The 26,262-nt window shown below is 42.2% G+C and overlaps 1 protein-coding gene across 6 annotated transcripts in view; it reads left to right on the top strand.

Annotated features, from left to right (window-relative positions):
• Positions 1 to 743: 743 nt before the first annotated feature.
• The window catches only part of TNC (tenascin C), a 96,928-nt gene continuing 71,409 nt past the window's right edge, over positions 744 to 26,262 (top strand). For all 6 annotated transcript variants that reach the window (XM_077769929.1, XM_077769928.1, XM_077769927.1 and 3 more), the window contains exon 1: positions 744 to 911. The gene's annotated coding sequence lies outside the window, so the exon portion shown is untranslated. The remainder of the gene's footprint in view (positions 912 to 26,262) is intronic.

Genomic DNA, 26,262 nt, shown 5'->3' with positions numbered 1-26,262 from the left:
CCTTTCCCCAAGTGCCCCCTAGAAGACAGGGCCACTGTCAGGGCTGGGCACGGGCGTTGTCAAAAAGCTGCCCCTTGGTAGGGCAGTGGGGCCTCAGAGCAGCTGGGCAGGACTCCCTCCCACACAAGGGAAGCGGGCAGATCTGCGCTCCCAGCGCTGCCCCACCTGCTAAGAACGAATCCTGGATTATCTCGCGGCTGGCCCAGAGAAACCCAAACGCCCCATGCTTCTAGAGGGCTTTATCTCCTCTTTCCAGGAACTGGGCTCAGCCCCTTTCTTTCCGAGGTGCCACCGAGCAGCTGCCGCCCAGAGCCCGGGCGAGCTCCGGGCGGCGGCTTCAGCCTACCCAAGCAGCAGCGCCAGAGCCGCGGATCCTCCTCCCTCTCCCTTCCTGGGCTTCTGTCTCACAATTAGAAAATCCGTTTGGGGAGCACAGCAAAAATCACACCTAGCTAACAGCTGCTCCGGGTCGGGGGTGGGGAAGGGGAGGAGGTGGGGGAAGCTGGAATTCCTACTTTCGCCATAAATTGTATGCAAATGGGTTCCTTTCCTGGCAGGGAGCAGGGAGTGAGTGCGTCTTTCATGAGCTAACCCCGTTCCGCTGGGAGGGCTGTTCCTTTAATTCACCAACTGAAAAAGTAGGAAAGGATGTCTGGAGGCGAGGCGTCCCATTACAGAGGAAGGAGCTGCTATATAAGCCAGCCAAAGCTGGCTGCGCTGGCCACAGCCTGCCTACTGTCACACGCTCTCCCGCGCGCGCAGACACACCGGCCTCTCTTCCGCACAAAGACTGTGCGGCTGGGGGTGACAGTGGGGGCAGCGCACGTGGGGGCCCCGCTGCCCACAGCCAGGTACTTATTCCATGGAGCTGGTACATTTAAGGATCTAGGTCTTTTCCCAACTCCGGAAAGGTAAGTGTGTTTCACCCCCGTCACCAAAGATCATTATGGTACACTGTTTGCATTCCCGGTACCAAAGATGTTGTGGATTCATAATTATAACACTTTTGCTGTATCTTCGCTGCTGACAAGATTGAGGTCTTTGTTATGATCTGATACACCTTGACTGTCTTCTCCTTGTGACTGTCTGGTAGATTTTTGTATGTGTGTGTCTGTGGGTTTGTTTTAGTTCTAGGAGAAACAGCACGTGGAAGGAACTTCTGGTAAAGTTTTTATCTCCGCGTTCTTCAGAGGAAAAGTAAGAATCTTCGCTTAGCTCCCTGCCCGGATGATTTCACCTGTGAATATTTTTGGTTGAGAGTTAGAGAGGTAGAAGCTGAAGGTGGAGATCATTCATGGCCTCACTCTGGGATGCGTTAAGGGCAGGTCCATAGAGGATTGTAGAGAGAACAATAAACAATTGTATTTCAAACGGCTTTCACTTTATAGTTTACAAAAGTTTTGTATCCATCCCTCATATCACAGCATCCTGCCTGTGGTTAAGGCACAGAAAGAGGTGACGGCCAGAGGACAGAGGGAGGAGGTGACTCCTAGGGCCACATGAACAACCGTGGACTTAAAGGTGGGAGCGGTGGACACCAGCTTCTATCCTGAAGGGCAGGGGGACTCTCCGTGGATACCTCCTGTGTCACTGATCCTTGGGCTGGGTACATGTGTGTGTCCCGGGTGCTTAGAGCCAGCACTATCCTGAATCTTTCTAGGACCACCTCCCCCACCTCACCCTATCATGGAAAGCCCTGAGAAACACCTTGCCCCGGGGGTGGGAAGCCCTACCTGGAGGGGTGTGAGAAGAGCCCTGGGGTTCCTCTCTGTCAGAGGTGTTGTAAGGGGATTAAGAGCTGGGATTTTGAAGCCAGGGGTCAATCACTTTGGTATCCCCACCGCCACCATCAAAGATGTTACCCCAATGACAATATGAAACCTCTATGACCCTCAGTGCCCACCTATCAAAAATGGAGACAGCAACTGCTGTTGTCATTATGAGGAGGAAACGAGACAGAAGCATTTGGGAGAGTTAGTGCTTAGTAACTGGAGGTTTGGATAATCATTGTCATTATCAAAAACAGCCATCACCTTGGAAGTTAAAAGAGGCATTTAGGAAATCTTGGATTGTTTTTCATGTGTTCCTCGCCCCCTTACCCCTACCCCCCCCCTTTTTTTCAATCTCACCAGTCTGAGGGTGTCTCACCAGGCCGGCAGTTCGGAGACTTGGCTGTATTTAACAAGTAGGACGTTGTTTTGGCGCAGGTCAGGGAAAAGGAGCAGCCTGGGGGCTGGATGTACATGTTGAGCTCTGACTCCAGAATGCACAACGTTTTGAGTCTGGGCGTTTGCAGATTCTAAAGCTGTCAGCTATAAAGTACGATGCTGCCCGGGGACTTTTTGGAAATGCTTTCTATCCAGAGTGAGAGCGGAACAGGGGAGCCCCACTTGAAGAATGAATGCCTCTTTTTCATGTTTTGTGGACCTTCCCCCCCTTTTTTTATGAAGCTTTCCCATATGTGCTTTAGAAATAAAACCTGCTGCCCACCCCAGCCAGCTTTCCGCCTTGTCCTTCAATATGGTAAGCCCAATTGAGGACTCGGGGGAGGTTTGTTCAGTGCTAAAGAAACCTGTGGAAAGTTTGCTGGCATTGTATGCATCTGAGCCCATTGCAGTTGATGTAATTGTGCTTTGACCACATGTGTTTTGGGCAGGTGATGGCGTCTGGGGGAAAAAAAGGGGTGCATCATGCAATATGAATGTTCTCTGGTTTGCTCGGAACAGTGTGAATCAGATAAGGATGGCAAAGGAGTTGTACCAGCTTTACAATCTTTAAAGTTTTCTTTTCTGTGCTTTGTGTGAAAAAACCTAGCTTCTCTCTCTCATCTTCCACTGAACTGCCTTTATCCTCCTCCCAAAGAAGTTACTGATCTTCCAGCCCTCAGTGATGGTGCCCATATAAACCCATATAAAGAGGATGACGATCTCCATCTCTCGGGGCTCTTGTGACATCCAAATGGGATAATATATGTCAGACTCAGTATTTGGCACATGGTAAAGGGTCAATACATAGAAGGCTTTCTTTGGTTTGGTTTGGTTTTGGTTTTCTTGTTTATCCACTTATAAGTTCTTATCTGAAATTAATGTCCTAAGACAGTGGTTTTCAAACTTTTATTTAGCCGTGGAAATATTCATTAAAGGACACTGATGGCAGAACTCCAATAGGAGAGATAAATGTGGGGCTACTTTGGTTGGAGTGGGGGTGGCGGGTCCAAAACTCGTTCCATTGTTCTCAGCCTCTGGGACATTTCCACAGAATCTTGAATGACACAAAACACGGTTTGAAATCCTAGAGCCAGGCAGTGCACATTCAGGCTGTGATTCCACACGTCAGCAGGGATGTTTGCCCCTCCGGATCCTCACCGGTAACGGGAACCAGTGCAGTTCCCCAAGTAGAACAGTACACAAGAACATAGGAAGTTTCAAATGCTTAACAAAGCACGGTTATTTTAATTAGTCTTAATGATAACAATAGCCAAATGTATGGGAAGCTTACTCTATCCTTAAGATCCCTCGTATATATCATCTCACTAAATATCCACAGTATGAACCATGCCTGTTGGACAAAGACATAGCTTGAAGAGGAGCGAGAGCAAATAATTTTTCCAGAGTCCTAGAACACAGAGTGACGGAGCCGGTTTTCGGACCCAGGTCCCAATGGTCCCCAAATCAGAAGCACATTCCACCATGTTCCTTCTGAATACTGCTGCTTCATGTACTGCCTTTAGAAGGAAAAAAAAAAAAAAAAGCTTCCTTTCTGACTAAATCTACCCCTCCAGCCAGACTGTGGCCACCCTTACATACAGCAGTAGCCTGATCATATAACCAGAATGGAATTTGGAAAGGGAATACAAGCTGACTGAATGAAAAACATGTCCCTTTTAATCCTGCCCTTTCTAATGCTCACAATGAACCAAGAACACCTAGTCCCTCCTTCCCCTGGATTTCTGTGGACATAGAGCCCTGTTTTCTTATAGGAAAAGAATACCTAGCTGATGTAAAGCACAAGTCCCTCCAGACTGAAGTCACTTTAGTTTGAAAAGTAGAAAGGAGGTAACAAACATTTAGTTTATTCCAAATACCCAAATCCTTTGTGATGATAAAACACACAATAATTAAGACTGAGGGCTAACTGTGTATCGCATATGTGAGAGGAGGGTTTGTCTCTGGTTTTTCATCTAATTCTCACCCTAACACTGCAAGTTATAAATCACTTGCTCCAATTTATGGACAGAGAACCGAAGCCCAAAGAAGTTCAGTGGCTGACACGAGAGTTTTCCGTAAGTGAGGAGCATGGTTGGCTATGAACCCAAACCTTCTGACTAAAACTCTACTATTCTTTCCAGTGTGCTGCACTGTTTCCGGAAGTCAGGCAGGGCTGACCTCATAGAACCTTGAATGATGTCTTTCGGTGATTGGCCAGAAGGTAGAAAAGCCCCCAACTAGCATTGGTGTCTATTGACTTTACAGAATAGCTCTCCCTATATCATTTTTCATGGTGCTCAGGAAAGGTCAGCTCTTGGTGGTGCACTTCTCTGCCTAGAAACAGAAAAGTTCAAATTTCAGCTGAGAGAGAGAGTGTTGGGGGAGGGATGAGAATGACACTAAAAGTAGGAATCCGGTCATTACTGTTCGTTTTCATCCCAGGAAAGTAGGCATATACTTTGCTATGTTCTGCGAGCTGGAACTCACAGGGAAGGCAAGGCTATACCTGTCCCTGCACCCTCTTTGAGAGCCAGGTGAACAGAGCACCTGGTTTAAAAGTCCCAACTGGGGGCCCAGAGTGAGATCCATGTGCCCAGCCTTGGGGCAGTGAATTTCAGGATGATCAGGAAATGGTGTTGGCTCCAAGCCACAAATTTCCCTGAAGTCTCAGAGATGAGGGTTATGGTTTAATCACTTCTCACTTTGAGAAGATCATAGGGAATTCCCATGAATCTAAACCCGCCAGTTTGAATACCTTCAACATGTTGGGAAATATGAGATGAAGGCTTCCTTCCACAGGCGAAAACCCCCCTCAGAATCCTGTAATTTCCAGGCAATAATTCCATCCAAACAAAATATAGTGGTGGCCTTACTACCATAAAGGGGCCATATACCCCTTATGGCTTCTTGGTAGAGGAGAAAAGTCTGTGTGCCTACCTGATTTTAACACTGCTGACCAGACTTTTACTTCAGTAATATTCTTAAGTCTAGAATTTTTTTTTCTGTTTCCTTCTGCCTTGTCTCACATTTCTGGCCTCTATTTAGTAACAACCTGATTCAATACCATCATTGCATCCTTTGACCCTCCATCGTGGAAAAGAGCAAAATGCCCACCCTGAACACCCCGAAAGCACATTGTGAGAGGAAAATCCCTTCCATACACATTTCTAGTGTATCTGCAAATGGAAGTGAAAAAAAAAATCATGTCACGTTGTCTCAGATTTTTAAAATTTCCTGAAATTCACAGGTTCTTAATTATACAGCCATAATAACTCAAATAGTTTTGGTTGGTCCTTTAACACCTCCCCCCGCCCAACACCCTGTGTCAAGAGGCAGAGAGATTTTTGTAAGCTCTGAAAATAGACAGCTTTGCTTCAGAACTAACCACTGGTTAACTCTTACCCTGGAGGAGATGAGCTGCCTGCTACTAACTTCTGCATGAATGGGTCCAAAAAGTTCTTTCAACCAGGGCACAGGTGGTGATTATAATAGCTGACATTTCCTGACAGGCAGTATGCCATTTATTCATCAACCATCCAGCAAGTGTAATTGCCTCCCATTCAAACACAGGGAGCCTGAGACTGAAAAAGTTTAAGTAGCTTCCCCAACACCACACAGATAGTAAATATCTGAGCGAGAACTCAGACCCAGCTCCCTGTCCTGAACATGTGGCTATAACCATGAGGATATGCAAGCCATACTCAGCACCTTAATTCTATTCATCTCCTGACAACAAAGAGAGCTGGACACCACAAAACTAAGAAAGAATCAAAAGCTGACCTTTCAGACCTTCATGTTCTCTTCAGCAGGGCGGCCACTGTTATTAACCCAACCTCCTCCTTCTGGTTTCACTCCCTGTGGAAACTGTAATCAAATTATTAGCCTACAATTCCTAATGTAATGTATTTCCTCTACTGGGCTCTAAGCTGCCTGAGGGTGAAGCCTGACCCACTCCCTGTGCCCATGGCCAGCCTGAGATCTGAAGCATGAACACACATAAGCAATGAAGCCATCCTTGCCCGGCAGGCTGACTGAAATACCCCTTTTCTGGGTTCCCGCAGAGTTCTCTCTTCCCCCACTGACATCTGTGTATCGCTATCATGTATACTTCTATATTCATCCTCCCTGCCCCACCTGACTGCACATCCCAGAGGTCAAGATCATCAGCGAAGCAGGAACTGTGTCTTGCTGGTGCTTTTTCCCCAAAGCCTAGCCACCCGCTGACGGGTACCAGGACCTCAGTAAGTTGTTGCTGAAGAAACTTTCTGCTGTCCCAAAGCAAATAGAACAACAGCACAACACTGCCTTGCTTCTGAAACTGTGTTCTATGGTTTATGCTGGATAAATTTTCAACAAAGTAGGACATATAAGAATTTATAAGCATATGAAATAACTTTCCCATGCCTTGCTTTTAGATGGTCGCAGAAACTATACACAACCTTACAGATAGGTAAAGTGAGACCTAGAAAAGTTGTCGTCCACACAGAGTTGAAAGTGGTGGCACTGTTGTTCCACCCCATGCCTAACACCCATGACTGTGTCTCTTCCACCATGCCACTTAGCACTCAGGTGTTATTCCCATTTTTCAGATAAGAAAGAGGTTAGGGACAACAGGCTACTTTCCAGAGGAATATTTAGACCTTTAAAGGGTAGTTTGGTAGAGAGGGTAATGCTTAACAAATAAGAGAATTACTAGTGGTGGACTTCAGGCAAGGGGATGCTTTGGAGGAATAAGAGAACTCAAATTTTATCACCCAGGGACCCAGGGATGTGTTTCATGGGTGAGACCATACTGGGTGAATTTAAGAAAGATGGCAGAGACTCAAAGTTGAGTGTAAGCCAGTATATTTTTGTTCAGAACTCAAAGCCTCCAAAGGCAGTGTAGGGAAGTCCTGGATAATAGCAGTGCCCTGGGGAACTTTGCTAGGCATGCAGTGCAACGTGAGCATGGGTAGCCCTGCTGCAGAAGTGACTCACCACAGCCAGAAGGAGAGAGCCTGGAGCGACACTGGACACTCTGCCAGCCAGAGACTCTTAGGAACACTGCATCCAGCGTAGGCACCAAGGTACAAAATAACAACAACAGCAGCAATGATGATAAAGCCTGTGAGCGCATCCATCCATGACTTTCCACGTTGGGAAGAAACAGTCTGGGAGAGGCAAATACCTTGGGAACCTAGATGCAAAGGAGGTAACCCACCTGTTGGGGAGCTCAGGGAAGAAACATTCAGCTCGTGCTGGGTACATTCACCTTTAGTGCTGCCCTCAAGGGAAGTGGTCTGCTCTCTGGGAAACTTAGGCCCTGGATCCTGGGATGGTCACACAGGGGTAGCTTGATGTAGAGATGTCACAGTAGAGTGTTGCAACTTACAGGAAGGTTGTTAAAAAAATGTTTTCCTTAGAACCTACAGAATGTTGAAATTAGAAGGGCTCATTGGCAGCCTCTAAACCAGGGGGCTTGAAGATTGGATTTAAAAGACTCTTCCAGGCTGGTTTGGAGGCTGCCAAAGAGAGATGGAGAGGTCAAGCAGGGACTCCCATTCAATCTTATTTTAACTTAAGCCCCTCCACTTTTATCTGTTTTGTACATGGAGCTTCCTTATGAAATGTTATTTGGTGATGGAGTTTTGTGGCAAATAATAATAATAATAATAATGATGATGATGATGATGATGATGATGATGTTTTTTGTAAATTGCTGGCCTAGTTTAACTCTCCTCATTTGGAAGACGGGGAAACAGACTCAGAGGAGAGAAAAGTCCTTCTAAGATCTCACACCAGTTGGCGACAGGCTCAGGATTCAGTCCAAGGTCTTCTGACTCTTGCTCTTGGGAGCCAGGGACAATATATAAAAAAAGTCAGAGTTAATATATTATTTTAAAAGGAAAAATTAGCAGAGTCTTATTCTCTGAACAGCTTTAGTGTACATGGAGTGAGGCAAGAGTCCATTGTATTTGTTATCTCTCACTGCATAACAAATTGCTGTGGAACTTGGTTGTTTAAAACAACACCCATTTGTTGTCTTATAATTTCTGTAGGTCAGGAATCTGAGCAAACCTTAGCAGGACATTCTACTTTCATGGTTTCTCATGAGATTCAAACATAGTGTTGGCCAGAATTGGGGTCTCATCTTAAGGTTCAAATGAGGAATTATTACCTTCTAAGCTCACTTACGTGGTTGTTGGCTGCATTTGGTTTCTTGAGGTCTGTTTGCCCAAGGCCACCCTCAGTTCTCTACAGAGATCCACATGGATCTCTCCAGCATGGACATTTGTTTCATAAAAGCCAACAAGAGAGAGAGCCTACAAGCAAACAGACATCACTATAGTGTGCAGCTTAATAGTGGAACTGATACACAATACCTTAGCCATATTTTGTTTTGGTTAGAAACAAGCCACTAGGCCATCCCACTCTGAAGGGAAGGGAATTGCACAAAGATGTGAAGAGCAGGGGCAGTATCATTGGAGTCCATCTTAGAGCTTCTCTGCCACTCCAACACTCCAATGTTACCTATTTCTGACAACTTCTTACCAACAACAAGTTCACCCAACCCACCTGCACTTCTGTTGATGAGCAATCAATTATTATGGCACTAGAGGGACTGTGTATTAATTAAGCTCTCCATCTATTTATAAAGTAGAGTCAGGTGTTTTACATTAGATGTCCTAGTTCACTTGGGAGCCAAATTCATCTTGACTCTCCCAGGACAGGATCTTTCAAGGCAATGACATCAAATGTATTTCATTCAAAGATGAGACATTCAAAGTGACACAAACTGAAACTCATCCATTGTCTTCCCTCCCTGATCTATTCTTCCGTTAGCAGATATAATGAAGACTAAAATTTGAGATTGATTCTTTCTCCCTTTCCACTTTTTCTTTACTATGCCACCATATTCCGTCTCTTGTGGGTTATATCGCCTTAACAAGTGAATCAGCTCACTGCCTCCCCGCCCAGTCCCTCATCATCCTAGTTCAGGTCATGCATCTCACACATGGATCGCAACAATGATTTCCACATTGGGCCCCATCCCACCAGACTTTCCTTTCAATCTATCCCTCAACCTGGGTTGTAGGTCAACATTCCAAGACTTAAAGATTTCCAAATGGCTCTCTTCTGGCCTCAGGAAAAATTCAGATCTCTAACCTGGCATTCAGTTTCTTTCATGGTCTGCTTTCCGGCCTCCTAAAAGACCTTGTACTTCAGCTATAATCCGTGCTTTCAACACCAACTATTTCATGCTTTTTATGCCCTGGCAAATGTCACTTACTCTTTCCTAGAATATCTTTCCCTATGTTTTTCACCTACTCATAATCTCCTTTTAAAACTCAGTCCATGAACCACCTCCCTCCTCTGGGTCGATGAGATGTCCCTTTATTGTTATCCCCTTCCACCCCATATTTTTTTCTGTCATCACCCTTATCATTCTGGAATTGCTTGTCTGCTCATAGATCAACTCTTCCTGTCAACTCTTGAAAGGAGAATTTGTATATGGTTCATCTGAAATTGAGCACAATTGGAATAAAATTAATCTTCAACCACAGACAAGAGTCCTTGCTGTGTCCCAGATTTGGACTTCTGCTACCTCAACTGAGTTTATTGAGAAAGCCCAGACCTTGAAGTTGTTTTCAAGCCTTGCCCTCTAGGCTCTCAACTGTGCAGAATGATGTCATAACATGTGACAGGAGGAAGCCAGCCCAGTTCTGGGACAGGAAACCGTCTCAGGACACAGAATTCAAGGAATGCCCTTGCTTTCGGAGGAGGCCTCTGGGATCAAAGCATGCCCTGCCTGGGTTTTGGAAAAACCAGTACCAAGGACAGAGGAGGTCTGTCTGGGGATTTGAGGCTGAGTCACAAGAGATACAAGTATCTGGAGGTTATAACAAGGATCAGTCTACAACCAGTGGGAGGAAGGAAAGGACTCAAGGGAGGGATGGAGACAAAGAGCCCTCTATCTTAGGACATGAAGAAATTAACAGCTCAACAGCCGGGGGAGTACTGGCTAATGGTTAAGAGTATGGCTTTGGCATTAGTTCTGAATTCAAGAACTTGATATTTTCTGGTTAATGTAATCTTGACCAGATCTTAACTTCTCTAACCCTCATTTTCATCCGTATTAAAGGCATAATAGTAGCACCTACTTCATAAGGTTATTATGATGACTAAAATATGTGAGAGTGCATTGCTTAACACAGCACTGGTACTCTGGCATAAATGTTTTATTGTCATTGTTATCTGTTGTCACGATGGTTGTTGGTAATAAGGCTCCATTAGACAAGCAGCTCCCCAGACTGTGGCTTGTGGAGCACCATGATCATGTGATGCACCTGTAAAGGTGTTTGTTCTGTGGATGCAAGGGTTTAGGGAACACTTGGCACTATGTCCTGTTCTTAGGAATTTTTAGCTCTTATTCAATACATGGTTCTAAGGGTGGAGATGTAGTAATAAGGGAACATGCAAGATCCTTTTAAGCTCTTCATAGAGCCTACATTACAGTGGGAGACGGTAGATGATAACAAGGAATCAAACTTATAAGTACAATTTAAGGCGGGTATTTGCTAAGAAGAACCAGAAAACACAGTAAAGGAACAGGCAATGACTGGTGGGAGTGGGATACTCTTTTAAATAGGGTGAGATATGGGGATGACATTTAAGCAGACACTGAATGAACTAGGGAAGTGAGCTCTATAGATAGTGGCAAGGAGTTTAGATTTTATTCTGTGTTTAAAAGAGTATATGATCTGAATAATCCTATAGCAGTTAAACTAGTCAGCTTTGTTGAACTCAATACCCCCCAAGTTACTTGACCACAAATGCCCTTTTCCACAGGACATGTACCTAAAAACCTCTTGGAATATAACCTGGTAAATTCTGCACTAGAGCACAAGACTTCATAGAATTTTTTTAAAGGACTATAAATTTGCTCTCACTCATCTAGACCTGTAGTAAAAATCCCAACAAACCACTTGGGCTGAAACAGGCATGTCCAGAGCAAGAAAACCTAGCTCTAGAGGTGAAGACATGCAGGGTGTCACCCTAATTAGCAACTCTTTGTGGCTGAGATGATCGATGAGCACAGCCAGGCTTCAGCAGACTCTGGAATCCCATTTCGGGCCAAAGGAAACTTGCCAACATCTGCCTAAAAGCTAATAAGTGTTTGCAAACAGTACACCTTGGCTTAAGCATTCTCCAAAGGGGAAGTGTACAAAAACTGAGGTCCAGCCAGAGGCTCTGGGAGAAAGAGGTCAAATATTTCACTGCTTACACACAGACAGCCACCAGATTCTGCTAAAGATCTAGGAAATGGAAGGTGAAGGTGTCTGATTGGGCTCTGATCTGTCTATTGAGCAGTGCTAATGTAAATTTTCACCTGATATGAACTGCAAGAATTTGCCTGATGAATCAGCCCAGCATAGTAGTTGAGAGCACACATTTTAGAGTCACAAATTAGGATCCAAAAGCTGATTCTCACTAAGTCTGGGTTGATTTAACTTCCAGATTTGCATAATAATACCGATCTCGCCAGGTTGTCACGACTAATGACAAGACAAATGATGACATGTTGGGGCACCTGGGTGGCTTAGTCGGTTAAGCATCTGACTTTCGCTTAGGTCATGATCTCACTGTTCATGGGTTTGAGCCCCGCGTCGGGCTGTGTGCTGACTGCCAGCTCAGAGCCTGGAGCCTATTTCAGAGTCTGTGTCTCCCTCTCTGTTTGACCCTCCCCTGCTCATGCTGTCTCTCTCTCTCTCCTAGAAATAAATAAAAAATTAAAAAACAAAAAAACAAAAAAACAAATGATGGCATGTATAAAAATCATCTAGTATAAGGCATGGCCCCAAACAGGTATATAGTAGGCTCTCAACAAAATGTTAGTTTCCTTCCCTGTCCAGTTCAATCTGTATTTGGTTTTATAATAAGAGCTATCATTTTTTAACAAACTATTGTGTTCTAGCAAGAGTCAGGAAACCTCCAGGTGGTGGCCTATTTTTGTAAATAAAGTTTTATTGGAACACAGCCATGCTATGGCTACTTTCTCTGCAATAGTGGTCATTGTAACATAGAACATCTAGCTGCGCAGCCTAAAATATTTCCTTTCTGGTCACTTAGAAGTTAATTTACTGAGTCCTGCCAGTGTGCTAAATTTAGATATATAATTTCCAATCACCACAACCTACCAAGGTATATATTATTATACTTATACATATAAAGGGATTGGAGCAGAAATAAAGGCTCATTTAGTTAAGTCCCACTCCAAAACCATAAATGCTGAAGGGAGCTTCAAAGAATGACAAAAGAGTGATTCACTTGTATGATTCATCCTTGATTTTCCCCCAGACCACCTCTGCCTTTTATTTCTCTCAGGCTAAATTTCTTGACTTTCCTGCCATATACTGAGTTAAATGTTGCTGTCCAGAAGGAATCCCCCATCCCTTTTCCTTATTTGTTTTACTTGTTAATATAAGTCCATTCTTTCAAAAATGAAAGTTGTAATTTCTAGACCCTCTGGAAGACTCTCATGCCTTGACTGATTTCTTAGAAACAATACTCTTCTTTTAGTTGTACATAGCATGAGGGCCAGTTTTCCAGAAAGGAGAGATTTGTTAAGCTCTCTGTCTGCTACTTCTCACTTTATCTTCCCCTCACTTACTCACTTTCTCTCCAGGCCAGACTCAAAGAGAGTAGGCTGTTTCCAGGGGCTTTAAAGATTTGCCTGAGACATAGTTATTACAGTGCATTTGGCTCTGTGCCTCCCCTCAAGTTCAAAACTGTACATCAAATGACTATGTGCACTCCAACACCCCAGACCCACCCTCCCAAAGGGCCCCATTTTAGGAATCCAACAACGCTACTTGTATCAGTGATATTGGATGTCCCTCTGATATTTATTGCATAAATATTAATTCTTTAAACTGAAAAAAAAAAAAAGAATCTTGTTTAAAAAGATAACTTGGTGTAACAGAAAGAGTATAGGATTTGGAATTCTAGGACCAAGTTCTTAATTCTGAATCAAATAATTACTGCCTGGGCAGGTTATTTCATGTTCTGAAGCCCTCAGCTTTCATAACAGTAAAATACAAACAGTGCTTCCTAACTTATAAGGTTGCCGTCATAATTAACTGGTATCTGTAAAGTTCCAGGCACAGGATACATATGAAACCATTGTCTCACTCATGGTTTACATTGGTAGAAAATCTCCATCCAGAAGCTTAATTCACACTCAGAGACTGGCCATAGTTAATCATCACTCCCATCTAATGTGTAAAGAAATGGAAGGAGAGGGTCTAGATTTGTTCCAAATCTGCACTTACCTTATTGTGTGCCATCAAACCAAATCCTGTGATGTATTTCAAACACAAATAATCAAATAGGTTTGGAAAACACTATAAACTTTCCCCCTCTTGGAGATTTCCAGTGAACACAAACACATTAAAGACTCTGGAAAACCCTGAAGTAAACAAAGCTGTATAATTTGTTTGGTTTAAAATAGCATTTGGTTTAAAATAGCATTTTCCAAACATGTTTTTCCGTTGCACTAATATTTGCCAACATGTTGTAGATTACACTTTAGAAAATGCTGCCTATGGTTATGTAGCTAATTAAATCCAAGTCAGGGGTTAGATATATCTCCATTTTTCAAGCTCATGTAGAGCTTCCCCAACATTATCTGGAAGTCATAAAGGCCCTACATTGTTAATCTGGACCCTGACCACTGGTTTTTTGGGAAGTTTGCCTTTTTACTTTGGTAGTGCAAACCACACTTTGACATCAACCAAGAATGACAGCAAAGCTGAGGGTTAGGAATGGGGTCTCTGACATGTGAGCCAGTCTATCTGAACTAAATCCTTGCTCCCTGTTTCTGCCTATATGAGCTGGAGCTATATGAGCCTCAGTTTCCTCATCCCTAAGCTGAAAAAATAAAGGTAGCTACCTCATAGCTCATGGAGAGAATTCAGTGGAATAACCTACATAAGATACACATAAAGCAATTCTTGGCACGGATGTGTTCAATAAACGTTAGCTATTATGGAAGCATTTAAAAGGCCTCATTTGAGTAAGAGAAAGCAATGAAAGTATGCTTCCTTGCATGGTATCACACAAATAAATTGCTGAAGCAGTGTTAGCTTTTCCTGAGAGTCCAGTTTCTTACTTCCAGTCTTAGAGGCTAGTATCAAACTTTATTGCACTTGACTCATACAAGCTTTTACAATTGTCAGAGAATCCATCTGGCTCCCTCTGACTCAGGTCTCAAACAGCATTCCATGGATTTGAATATCAGCACATTGGCTTGAAAAAGATTGCCAAAGCTATCAGTCTTGCTATGCCAAATATTTGACACACATATCAACACTCCCTCACTTTGGTACCCATGGCATTCATTGCTAAGTCATCATAGCACTGTTTCCCCTTGAGTCCAAAGGAGACCATAGAGTCTTTCTCAACACAGTGCTGGGTAGCCATGTCAGCTCACTGAGGTTGACACGTAAACTGAAACTTAATTGCTTTTCCAAACCAATTCAACCTCTCTGTCAATGCTTGAACCACCTCTACAATATTACTATTTTTTTTTTCATATGTCTGATGTTGTGGAGCTCCCCTATCAAGAGAAGCCATAGAGGAAGAGAGAAAAAGAGAATAGATACTAACATTTGGATAACATTCATAATCCTATCATTCCATTCACTGTCTCCAGCAGCCCTGGAAAGATCTTTATTTTACAGCTCAAGCAGCCACAATTCAGAAAAGTTATAGGACTTTGTCTAAGGCTCCCCAGCAGGTAAGCAGAATTTGATCTCCTATATTTCTGCTCATCACAATGCCTCCTTAAGAATTTTCAAAATCTTTCAAGGCTACATCTCTGGCATTGGTTAGCTAACAACAGCTTCACAGAGGTCATGATGTCACAGAGCCCTTTTCAGAAGGTCTCTTATTTAATGTTGAGGTATGATTCAGTCTGTAAACCTGTCCTTCCTAGATAAATCTCTAATCTCTTCACCTTGGCTCAAGAGCTCAAGAACCTACTTCTAGTACTTTTGAAAGAGTCAACTAGATTTCCTAGAATTCTGGATAAAGGCCAGAGGAGGCCATTGTTCCATTAGGAAATGAACTGAAATTTATGTTTGAAACAATTTTTCCAGAATTTTACAGGAACCTATATTGTTGCCACTTGGTCAGACCCACTTTTTATTTTCCTTTCTGTCTAGGCAAGAAATAGGAAAGAGAAAGCAAGTGCTCTGCAGAATTTTTATTTCAGAAATTGAAACCAGACCACACCAAGGCAGTCTGTGGTCTGAATGTATCAATGGATCTAGTCATGTTTCATCTGAGCTTTTCTTAGGTATACTAAACCACAAATATGAATCTCATTATTGTGTCTGGATGGAAATATTTTATGGATGAAGATTTGTGAGCTTAATTTGGTTGGTAATGAAACTTCTGTTTGGGGGATGGGAAGAAAGAAGCCACAAAGCACCACCAGTGCTTAAGCCAAACAACTAAAGAAAGACACAGTATTTGGGAGGGAAGAGGGGTGTACTGAATATTGGCTACTTGACATGGGTCCAAAATGAAATCCAAATTTAAGTTCAGCAGAAATATTGCCAAATTAGCGATGGGCCACAGGTCCCTAGAATGAAAGAGTCAGGGGCTGGAGGCACACAATCTTGTTTATTTGACAGGAGAGAGAATGCGACCTGCCCAAGGTCTCACAGCAAGAGGTTGACAGGACTGAGCTGCAGAGTTCATCCTCTAACCCTTTAATCTGTTGCAGTCCCTGCTACATGGTCCCAGAAGAGCCTCAAATTTCTGGAAGCTGAGAAATAAAAGTCAAAATTCAAAAGGAGAGAGAGTGATCTAAATTTAACCAACAATGAATACGTTAGCAAAATTGGAAGAATTGCTAATAACCCAGGATGCTTCATTCACATTGAAGTGAATTTTACACTGAGTATATCAAAGGCCTGGTCAAGTTCACCTCCTGCCAAAGGTCTAGTTGAGTTTACTTTGATCATAGAGAAGGTTTATCTCAAAGCAAATAGTACTGGGCTCTCAAGAACCCTTGAGGTATTGCCTGGAATCTCATGGGAAAGGAGCCCAAAGTGTCTTGGCCACTTTTGTAACCTCTGTGCTTAGTGTGATAGCTGTCACAGAGTATATACTCACTGAATATCTGAGTGAATAAAAATGAAGTAATTCTGGGAGTGCAGCTATTATGAATTCCTTGATACATCTTGTCTTAGAAGAGCTCATAGGAGAACTAATTCCATTAGGGCTATCAGGAAAATAAGAGTATTTATTCATTCATTAATTCCATGAATATGAGCCTCTGCTATATGTAATTTCAAATCAAGAAATATATTCAGCTTTATTCGTGCAAATATAATCATATCATGCCTTCACTATGCTATAGACACTGAACTTGGTATTGGGTATTAGGAGGAGAAAGACTTAGATATAGTTCCTTCCTTCTTGGAGCTTAAAGATTATATACAATTTAATTCCTTACAGTCTGACATAAATACAAGATAGAATTAGCTTATGCTCTAAAGAGGAAGATACACATACATAATAAAGTCACCTAAAGTCAATTTTAGAATGACACATGATTGAAATAATATCAAATTAAGTACTCAGAGAATTCAGAAAGAAACAATTGCCCAAGAAAGCTTTGAATGATAGGAGATTTTTTGAGCTCTATCCTGAAGGACAAATAGATTTGTCCACTCAGAGATGGCAGAGGGGTTCTTGAGCAGCCTTTAAGGGATCTGTACCCTCTCTCATTGATTACTGAGATATGATAGTGTCTCCAAAGATTTTTCCCTTTTGAGCCAGGTGTTTGAAAGTTATGGAGGCAATGCTTGGGACTGATCTTGAGCCATAACTTTTTCCCTTGGCCCCCCAGCACAAAACACTAAGATCATGGTTCAGAGCACTTACTTTGGATTCAGATGGACTTGTGTTCAAATCCTGACTCTACTTAATGAATATCTGAACTTACATAAGCCACTTAACTACCCTCTGTCTCCATTTCCTCACCTTCAAACTGAGAATAAAGATACTGCCTCATTTCATTTTGTGATATGAAACACATTTCATTTCATTCTCACATATCATTTTGTGAGAATTTAAGTTGGACATATAAAATGCTTACTGGCAAAATAAGCACACAGCGAATGGTAGTTGATGATATTTTTATTACTTTTATTATCATTGTTATGATTTCAGCCTCTTCTTTATCTTCTCAATCAGTATTTGGTGGTTCTAAGCATTTCCTCATCCAGGAAGTCCTCTAGGAACTTCCAAGCTCAGAGTGACACTTCTTTCTTCAATTCCTTCATTCATACCAGCACTGCTACTGAACGCTGCTTTGTATTTTCTTGTCTCTGAGATTTCTGGAAACAGAGAGTCAATCCTTACCCTGCCTAGTCTCCCTAGCACTCAGCACACTGTGCAGCCCATAGTAAGCAAACAGCAAAAATAGTGGGTTTTGTTTTTTTTTGTGTGTCACAAATAGTGGCTCTTAACAGAATCTTAACACTTATACTCTTGCTATCAGCTTGAGAGTGTGTGCCATGTTCCCAATTTGCAGTGACACTTAAGAATAGCACAAATATTAAATCCAGAGTACATGGATTTAAAGTCAACTGCATTTGGGCGCCTGGGTGGCTTAGTCGGTTAAGCGTCCGACTTTCGCTTAGGTCATGATCTCGCAGTTCGTGGGTTCGAGCCCCACGTCGGGCTCTGTGCTGACTGCCAGCTCAGAACCTGGAGCCTATTTCAGAGTCTGTATCTCCCTCTCTCTCTGACCCACCCCTGCTCACGCTGTCTCTCTCTCTCTCTCCTAGAAATAAATAAAAATAAAAAAATAAATAAAATCAACTGCATTTGTGAGCTTTTAGGAGGAAATTGTAATCTTTATGATTAAAACATGCTGATCTTCTTCATTGTCATATCCATCATGGTTAACTCAAGGCTTGGCAGATGGTAGGTCTTTATCCAATATGTACTGAAAAGATGTATAGGTGGATAGATGAATGGGTGGATGGAAGGAAGGAAGGATTGGTGGATGGATGGATAGAAAATTGAAGAAACCTTACAGGGCCAAGAAACTTGGAAATCTCTTAACACAGGGTCTCTCCAAAATCCTATTGCTGATATATTGCTCTGGGGACCTTTACAATGACCTCAGACTGAGAATTACTAGAAGCTTTTCATGTGCACTTATTTTTGAAGGGCTCTCAGCAGCCTGGGGGAACCAATAAACCTCAATCAAATTCATTGACCAAGACAGAGGATCTATGGGTTTTAATATCAGCTTTACCACTAATTAGCTGCTGACTTTCTCTGGTGCTTCTGTTCAGTCATTCCCTTTCATGACATGTACTACTCTGTATATTCGGATGCGGCTGCCTAGAGTGATGTATTCATAACCATTCTGAAGTAAGGCTCTGCAGAAATGTATACGTGTTGATCCGCAATGCCTGCCACGTATACTAGAAGGATGTGTGTTGGTGCCACAGATTTGCCACCCCAGGACTCAGTGATGCTCTACAGTTGCTTCTAAGCCCTGCTCAACTCTGATTTTGACTCTATAATCTGATGTCCGTCTGTGTCTATGGAAAATGCCGAAAACTGGAGCCAACCACTTCCCGTCAGGAGTGATGTCTTAAAAGACTAAACCACAAGCTGCCTGTTCTGGAGAAATCCCTGGCAGAGCATCATGGACAGCCATCCCAGTAGCAGCACTGCTTCTTGGCCAGGGTTATTGACCTCCCAGAAAAAGAGCTCCACCCTAGATTCACAGAATTGCTTTTCTTGCTCCTGAATGAGGATAGATAGATCAGGAGGAAATCCTGGGCGATAGCCTCAGCCTCCTCCCCTAAGGATTTCAGAATATCCCTGTCATTTGACAAACTGAAGCACTAAAAGTGAAACAATTGCAAGAAAAAAGCAATAGTGGGCAAAAGGGGGCTCCTCCGCATTCCTTTATGAATCTTCTGTCCTTCAGAATCTAACCTTTCACTAACTGCCTTCTCTAAACAAAAGGCTCAAATCATCACACAATAACAACATACATTAGTTACCGAGATCTCTTTCCTGTTAGGCACTATCCTAAGTATTTTCGTGGATTATCTCCTTTAATCCCATTTTCTCCCACTTATAATTGAAAAAAAACTTTATTATAGGGTTGGTATTTGTGTTACTGTTTTACAAACAAGAAGGTTGGGGCTCAGAGAGGCAGTGCTACATATCCAAGGTCATAGTTACTAGATGCAGCCATGTGAAGTTGCCTCTATCCAACCATTTGTGACCTAAAAAATATGGCAATTCCATATGTGTCAAATTGATACCAAGTGGCAGAACCTGGGTTCAGTAGTATCTTATTCTAGAAAAGATATTCTCAAACATAGCACAGACTGTCCTTGAATAATTGTCAATTTTAGCATTTATCATTTTTCCCTGTAACTATCTGTTTACATGTCTGTTTCCTTTACTGGACCACAAACTCAATGAGAGCAAGAATTATTGCCATGGGTCTCTGAAACACCTCACTACCCTTTGGGCTATCTTAGCACTCATTCAGTTCATCTCTGTTGAATGCAAGAATGAGTAAGTTTTTAAATGCATTAACTCTCAGGCCTCTGGGATGATTGCTGGCTCCAATAGCGTCCGCATTGGGCACTAGTTAAGCCACTGTGCTACCTGAATGGATAAATGCTTTTCAGTGCTGGAATTCAAATACCTAGGGCTTGGAGGTGCTTTGGTTTGGCAGTTAGAGCTCTCTTAATTCTTTTAAGACAGGTTGTGCTGGCCTCACTCAACTGTAAGGATCAGATGTCCTCGGAAAAAATCCACACTTAAGGCTATTTCCTGGCTCCTCTCTCTTCCTGACACATTCCAAGAAGGAATTTATGGATGTTGGGAAGAACAAGGGGTAAAGAATTTCTAGGACCTTTAAGAACACCCATGTAAGCAGCTCCATGCTTAACTGACTGCACAATAAAACTCTCTTGCCTGTAAGCAAGAAGAAAAATTTGGTGCGAGCTGCCGCATATGTTGCCAAAATGATGTGGAAAGAGATTCATCTGCATTTTTAAACAGTAGGAATCCTCCTCATTGCCCCCAATGTCAGTATTTCATGTACGTGCCTAAGTCAACAAGATAGATAGAGTCTGTGAGCCACTAAAAATGAAGTCATAAGTAATGAATTCTGAAATGTGATTCCAGCCAGTTGGAAGTTTAATCTTTATCTAAAAATGAAATTGTTTATTCTCCAGCTGTGACCAGGAAAGAATTCAAAGATTGTTAATTCCTTCATCTAACAATGGCCTTTGTCCCATGGTGAGGTGCCTAAAAATAACTGATAGTTTATGTCATGCTGCTTCCCAAAGGTTACCTACTGAACAGCTCTACTTGGGGCTGGGTAGGGTCAGATCTGATAAATAGACAAAAGGCACCGTAAAGTATAAAATTATTGACCAAAAAAGTTCTTGGGATATGGCTCCCATGATACTGACCGTACTTTCCCTGTCTATTAAATGAAGTGTTACATCAGAGTAATGTTCTGAATAAAAATCTGTAATGCCAAGCTTCGGAAAATGACACTACACTGGCAACATCTAATACCAAAGAAGTTGAACCAAGAAACCAAGAACTAATTTTTAAAATTTTTTTTTTAATGTTTTATTTATTTCTAGGAGAGAGAGAGAGACAGCGTGAGCAGTGGAGGGTCAGAGAGAGAGGGAGTCACAGACTGAAACAGGCTCCAGGCTCTGAGCTGGCAGTCAGCACAGAGCCCGACGCGGGGCTCGAACCCACGAACCGCGAGACCATGACCCAAGCGAAAGTCGGACGCTTAACCGACTAAGCCACCCAGGCGCCCCAAGAACTAATTTTTAATTTTCAACGGTAATGAAGTCCTAATGGTTTAATGCCCTCCTCACTTTAAAAAAAAAAAAGGGCTTCAAGACCATTTTTGTCTTTTTAAATTTTGAGGGGGAGGGTCAGGTACCATAAATATGCCATGTATTTGGAGGCCAAGGAACTGAAGACAGAAGCCCATGTTCTACCTAGTCCTTTCAGCAGAGGATAATGAGCAATCAGACATCTATTCTTAGAGAGGGACAGCACTGCTTCCTGGGCTTAGTGCCAACTCTTCACATTGACCTTTCATGTACTACTTACTATGGTTCTACCAACCCCATGTGCTTGCTCCTTTCTGCTCCCCTGAAGTCGTTGACACCTCTAGGAGAACTAACCTTCAGTATGCCATACCCATTACCCCACCTTTGCCTCTATCAGGGAGCCACAAAGGGAAGCCTCTGTTATTACTGTCATCTTCTTTTTTTTTTTAAATTTAATCTTTATTTATTTACTTAAAACATTTTTAAGGTGTTTATTTCTTTTGGGAGAGAGAGAGCAAGCAAATAGGAGAGGAACAGAGAGAAAGAAAGAGAGAGAATCCCAAGCAGGCTCTGGGACATCAGCACAGAGCCCAACGTGGGGCTCAACCCCACAAATGTGAAATCATGACCTGAGCTGAAATCAAGAGTCAGACGCTTAACTGACTGACCCACCCAGGTGCTCCTATTTATTTATATTTAAAGAGAGAGAGAAAGAGAGAGACAGAGAGAGATTGGGAGAGGGGCAGAGAGAGAGGAGAGAAAGGATCCCAGGCAGGCTCTAGGCTGTCAGTGCAGAGCCTGATGCGGGGCTCAGTCCCACAGACCTTGAGATCATACTCTGAGCCAAAATCAAGAGTCAGACACTTAACCAACCCAGCCACCCAGACACCCCTGCTGTTCTCTTCTTTATTCTCCTTATCAACCATGCATTCCAAGTCCTTTGCCTTTTCTCTGTCCTCTTTCTAAACTTCCATAGGCTTCAAATTCTAACCACCTCCTACAGTTATATTCCATCCACTTTTCAAAATGCCACCCATCCTTCAGGTCCATCTCAGGTGGCATCTCTTTCAAGGTGTTTTACTTAAGCCCCTCAAAAGAATGCAGCCTCCATCCACTTTCAACATGAATAGAGTTAGGCCGGCCAATCTCTGTTACCTATTATATTATGATTATAATCATGATGTATCTCCCTAATTCTCTCATCCTTTCTAGGTGCAGTTTTCTTTCTGATCCATTCTCTATTTGACCAGTGTTATTATTGCTTCTATTATTATTAGCCACTATATATAAAGTACCTACTATATGCCAGACACTATGCTAATAGCTTAATATACATCTAATTTCATCCCATTCTCCCCAAACACTATGAAATAGATGTACATATAGGAATGTAAGGATGAGGCAAATGAGACTCAGGAGAAAGTGAATGGCTACAGTAGTAGCTACTAAGTGGAAAATCTGGATTTTAATGTAGGTCTATTTCCAAAGACCAGGAAATAGGTCTCACACCCACATGCTTCATCAACAGAATAGTTTATATTGCTGAAGTAAACGGACTGAGTCTCCTCAAAAACTTTGGAACAGAGTGGTGTAGGGTCAATAGAAGACCCATAAGTTATCTTTGTTTGACAAGTTCTACCAGCTTCCAAGGAAAGGGTGAGGCAGAGCAGTACAAGATGCTGGGCATGGCCAAAGTGGTCCCTAGAGTAGCTAATCTTTGTTTTGACTTGAGGAGAAGAAACTCATGGAGAACTTGAGGCTCTAAGAGATACAGAAAGAGGAAGAAGAAAAAACTTCTTATCCCAAAGGGTAGAATGAGGGGGACTGGGAGGGAAGGATGCTAACCTGAGGCAATGTGGATGTCCCTTCAGATTTGAGGACAATAGCCATTAAGACCACATGTACTTGATATTTTGAACGTGGAAGGTCCAAAAATGTAATGGAAATTATAACCACATACATATTTGCTTATGTTTAGCTGAGGGACCACAAAGACACCATCTTCTCTCACTAGTCTCCTGCCTGACATACTCACCTGTCTTCATTAGACAGGACACTTATCAACATCGTATAGTCTCTCTTTGACCTTGCTGAGCTTGTTTTCTCATTTGTACCATGGACTTACTACCACTAAGCACCCCTCTAAATCAATGCTACTCAATAGAGCTTCCTGCAACAATGGAAGTGTTAACCGCACCGGTATTAACAATCACTAGCCACAGGCCATTGTAAAACACTTGAAATGTGAGCATTACAACTGAGGATGGAAATTTTAATTATATTTCATTTTAATTCATTTTACTTTTAATAACCACTGGAGACTAGTGGCTACGATATTGGACACCACAGCTCTAGACCAGTGAATTCAAAATTTTCTACTTCTTCTCGAACCTTCTATCTTATGGAGAAATGTTTATGGTAGTTTTTTTCCCCCCTCAAGATTAATTATGTTTTGAGAAATTAACAGGAATGAAGGAACCTAAGGAGTCTCATAAAAATAATGTGCAGGAGTTCATTTGGCTCTAAAAATTGTTTTTGATAAAGATAGCACAGTGAAGTCTGTTCCGTGCATGTACTTTTCTGTACCCAGAATATATACTGAGACAGGATAAAGATCTGGGCAACATGTAAAGCTTGGAAATAGCCCATTTGTCCTAAATGTGTGACCACAACAATCTATAGTTTAGCCAATACAAACGCTGTTTCTTTCTGCTGCTCTCCTTTGAAAATATTGATACTAATGATATTCTTTAATCTTAAAATAGAAGATAAACAGACCCATATGTATATCTATACCTGTATCTCCCAAAGTATATTTGTCTGGGATCTCTGAGAAATCTCCACTTCCCTGCAGAATTTTTATCCCTGCTTAAAAAACCAGATTGATTGACGCCAATGTAGGCATTTCAAAAGTTGAGAGAAAGCAAAATCTAGGCAAAATATTAATTGAAGTCCATACCTTTCAGTATAGAAGCTTCCCTTTGATGAGGTCGTGCTGCTGGCAAAGACTGTGGCATCCCCACTCCCCACATTATCTCATGCACTTTTCACAACAGTCCTCTGAGGACACCTGTATCCCATTTTAATGATGAAGTGACTCAGGCTTAAGATACTAGATAACACTTTGCCCAAGAAAGAGAAAGATAAACAGTGGCTCAAACCCAAGACAATTTGTCTACAAAACCTGTGTTCTTCAACAGTAGTCTACATCCCAGTGTCTTGGAGTGTGCTATATTCTCAAAGAAGCCCTTTCTGTTGGAGAGTTCCAAGTAGAAAAATAGTTCTCCTGGTGCTGAAATTTGCCTTCTTGTAACCAGCCCTCCTCCCCACCCCCAACATAAACACACATTGGCTCTTGTTCTGCCATTGAGGGCACAAGGGACTAGCCAACTCCTGCTTCCCTAGGATTTATACATGTTCATCCTGTCTTTCTCAACCCTGGCTTTTTCAACTACAAGATAAACACACACAGGTCTGCACTCATTCCTCCTACAAGATCCTTTGCAGACTTTCCATTGCCTGATCACTTCCTATAAAGATAATAATCTGCTTGTGCCTTTTAAAGAGTCTCTATAGAGTTTGTTGTTCATTCTGAAATTTTAAAAGCCCCACTGTCAGAGCATGATCCTTCATGTCTAACCTAAATGTCACCAACTACAATCTAAAGTAATTATCCCTAGGTCCACTCTCAAAGGAGATATTAACCAGCCAGTTGTCTGCATGAGCATATTTTACACTTTTAAAGGTTATTCTTTGCTCCCTATTTTTTTCTTCTCTGGTATAAATATTTCCAGTTCTAGAAAATTTATCTTCATAAGGTTTACCTCCTCACTCCCCTCCACCCCAGCAATTTCTGCAGTTCCTCTTTCATCTAGAGCCAGGTGGCTGCAGAGTTTAAGACAGGATTCAATGTGGAGGTCAAGCTCAAGCTTAAGCAAAGGGAATCAAGTGCCCTGAACTCAGCTAGGTTTTGTTCCTAGGAGAGCAAGAAATAGCTGCTACTTTTTAATGTGTGCCTACTATGGGCCTGACACCATGCCGAGTACTTTCTGTACAGATTTCTAATCCATAACTCCCTCTGGAAAGACTTTGACTCCCATTTTACCAATAACATCATGGTTTAGAGAGGATAAATAGCTTGGCAAAGTCACACAGCTAGTAAGCGACATTGAACCCAGGTGTATCTAATTCCAAAGCCTGGGCATTTTCCTCCACACTGGAGATGTAAAGGGGTCTTTTCCAAAGCTCAAATAAAATATCCACCTGTCCTCAGACCACCATGAGCCAGTGGGAAATACACAACCCTTAAGAATCACATTTCCTTCCTCCAAACAATGTGGCGTTTGGCTGTGCCACTACACAGCTCTTACATACACAGTGAAAAATCCTCACTCAACCCATACTTTGGTCATTATTACCCTAGACTCATTGCCTCAGAGTCTCAACCAGCAATTCTAATGGCCTTTTAGATGGAAATTTAAGTCATTTAGCAACACACAAAAAAGTGTTGGGTAAAAGTCCAAAAGCATTTCAAACTTGGCCCATGGCCCTTCCTCATTTAAAAAAAAAAAAAGAAAGAAAAGAAAGAAAGACAGAAAAAGCTAAGAATTGATGGGAAGAGGGTGGAAGGAAGGACTTTGTGGAAGGCAAAGAGAGTTAAAGCGATTGCAATAGAGTGTGCAATTAATGAATATTTGTCCAGTAAACAAATAAAATGGGCTATGCTGGTTTAAAAGAAAAGAACTTGCCAACTTTCTCTTCTTCATAATAATTTTTATTCAGTGAGCTGGCCTACACCACAGAGCCACAAATTCTTATTTAGGAAACTAATTTGAATAAGAAAGCATACTCAAAAGAAGTGTTTGTTTCCCTTTTCTGTTGCTGTTGTTTTTGTTTTTTGTTTGGTTTTGCCTAACCAGGGAGTAGATGCCCTAAGTAGATGTTACATGGATAGTTGGTAAAATATCAAGCATGAACATAATTAGGCTGTGGTGGGGATGTGTGGATAGGAAGTTCTTGATTAAATGCATAGCCAATGAGGTGCCTGGTGGCTCAGTCAGTTGATTTCAGCACAGGTCACCATCTCACCATTGGCGAGATCATCCTTCCTGACAGGGCAAAGCCCACTTGGGATTCTGTCTCTCTCCCTT

The sequence above is a fragment of the Crocuta crocuta genome, unplaced genomic scaffold (assembly GCF_008692635.1).
Source record: "Crocuta crocuta isolate KB4526 unplaced genomic scaffold, BGI_CrCroc_1.0 scaffold95, whole genome shotgun sequence".
In the NCBI taxonomy this organism is placed as follows: Eukaryota; Metazoa; Chordata; class Mammalia; order Carnivora; family Hyaenidae; genus Crocuta; species Crocuta crocuta.
This window is presented reverse-complemented; position numbering and strand designations above follow the sequence as displayed.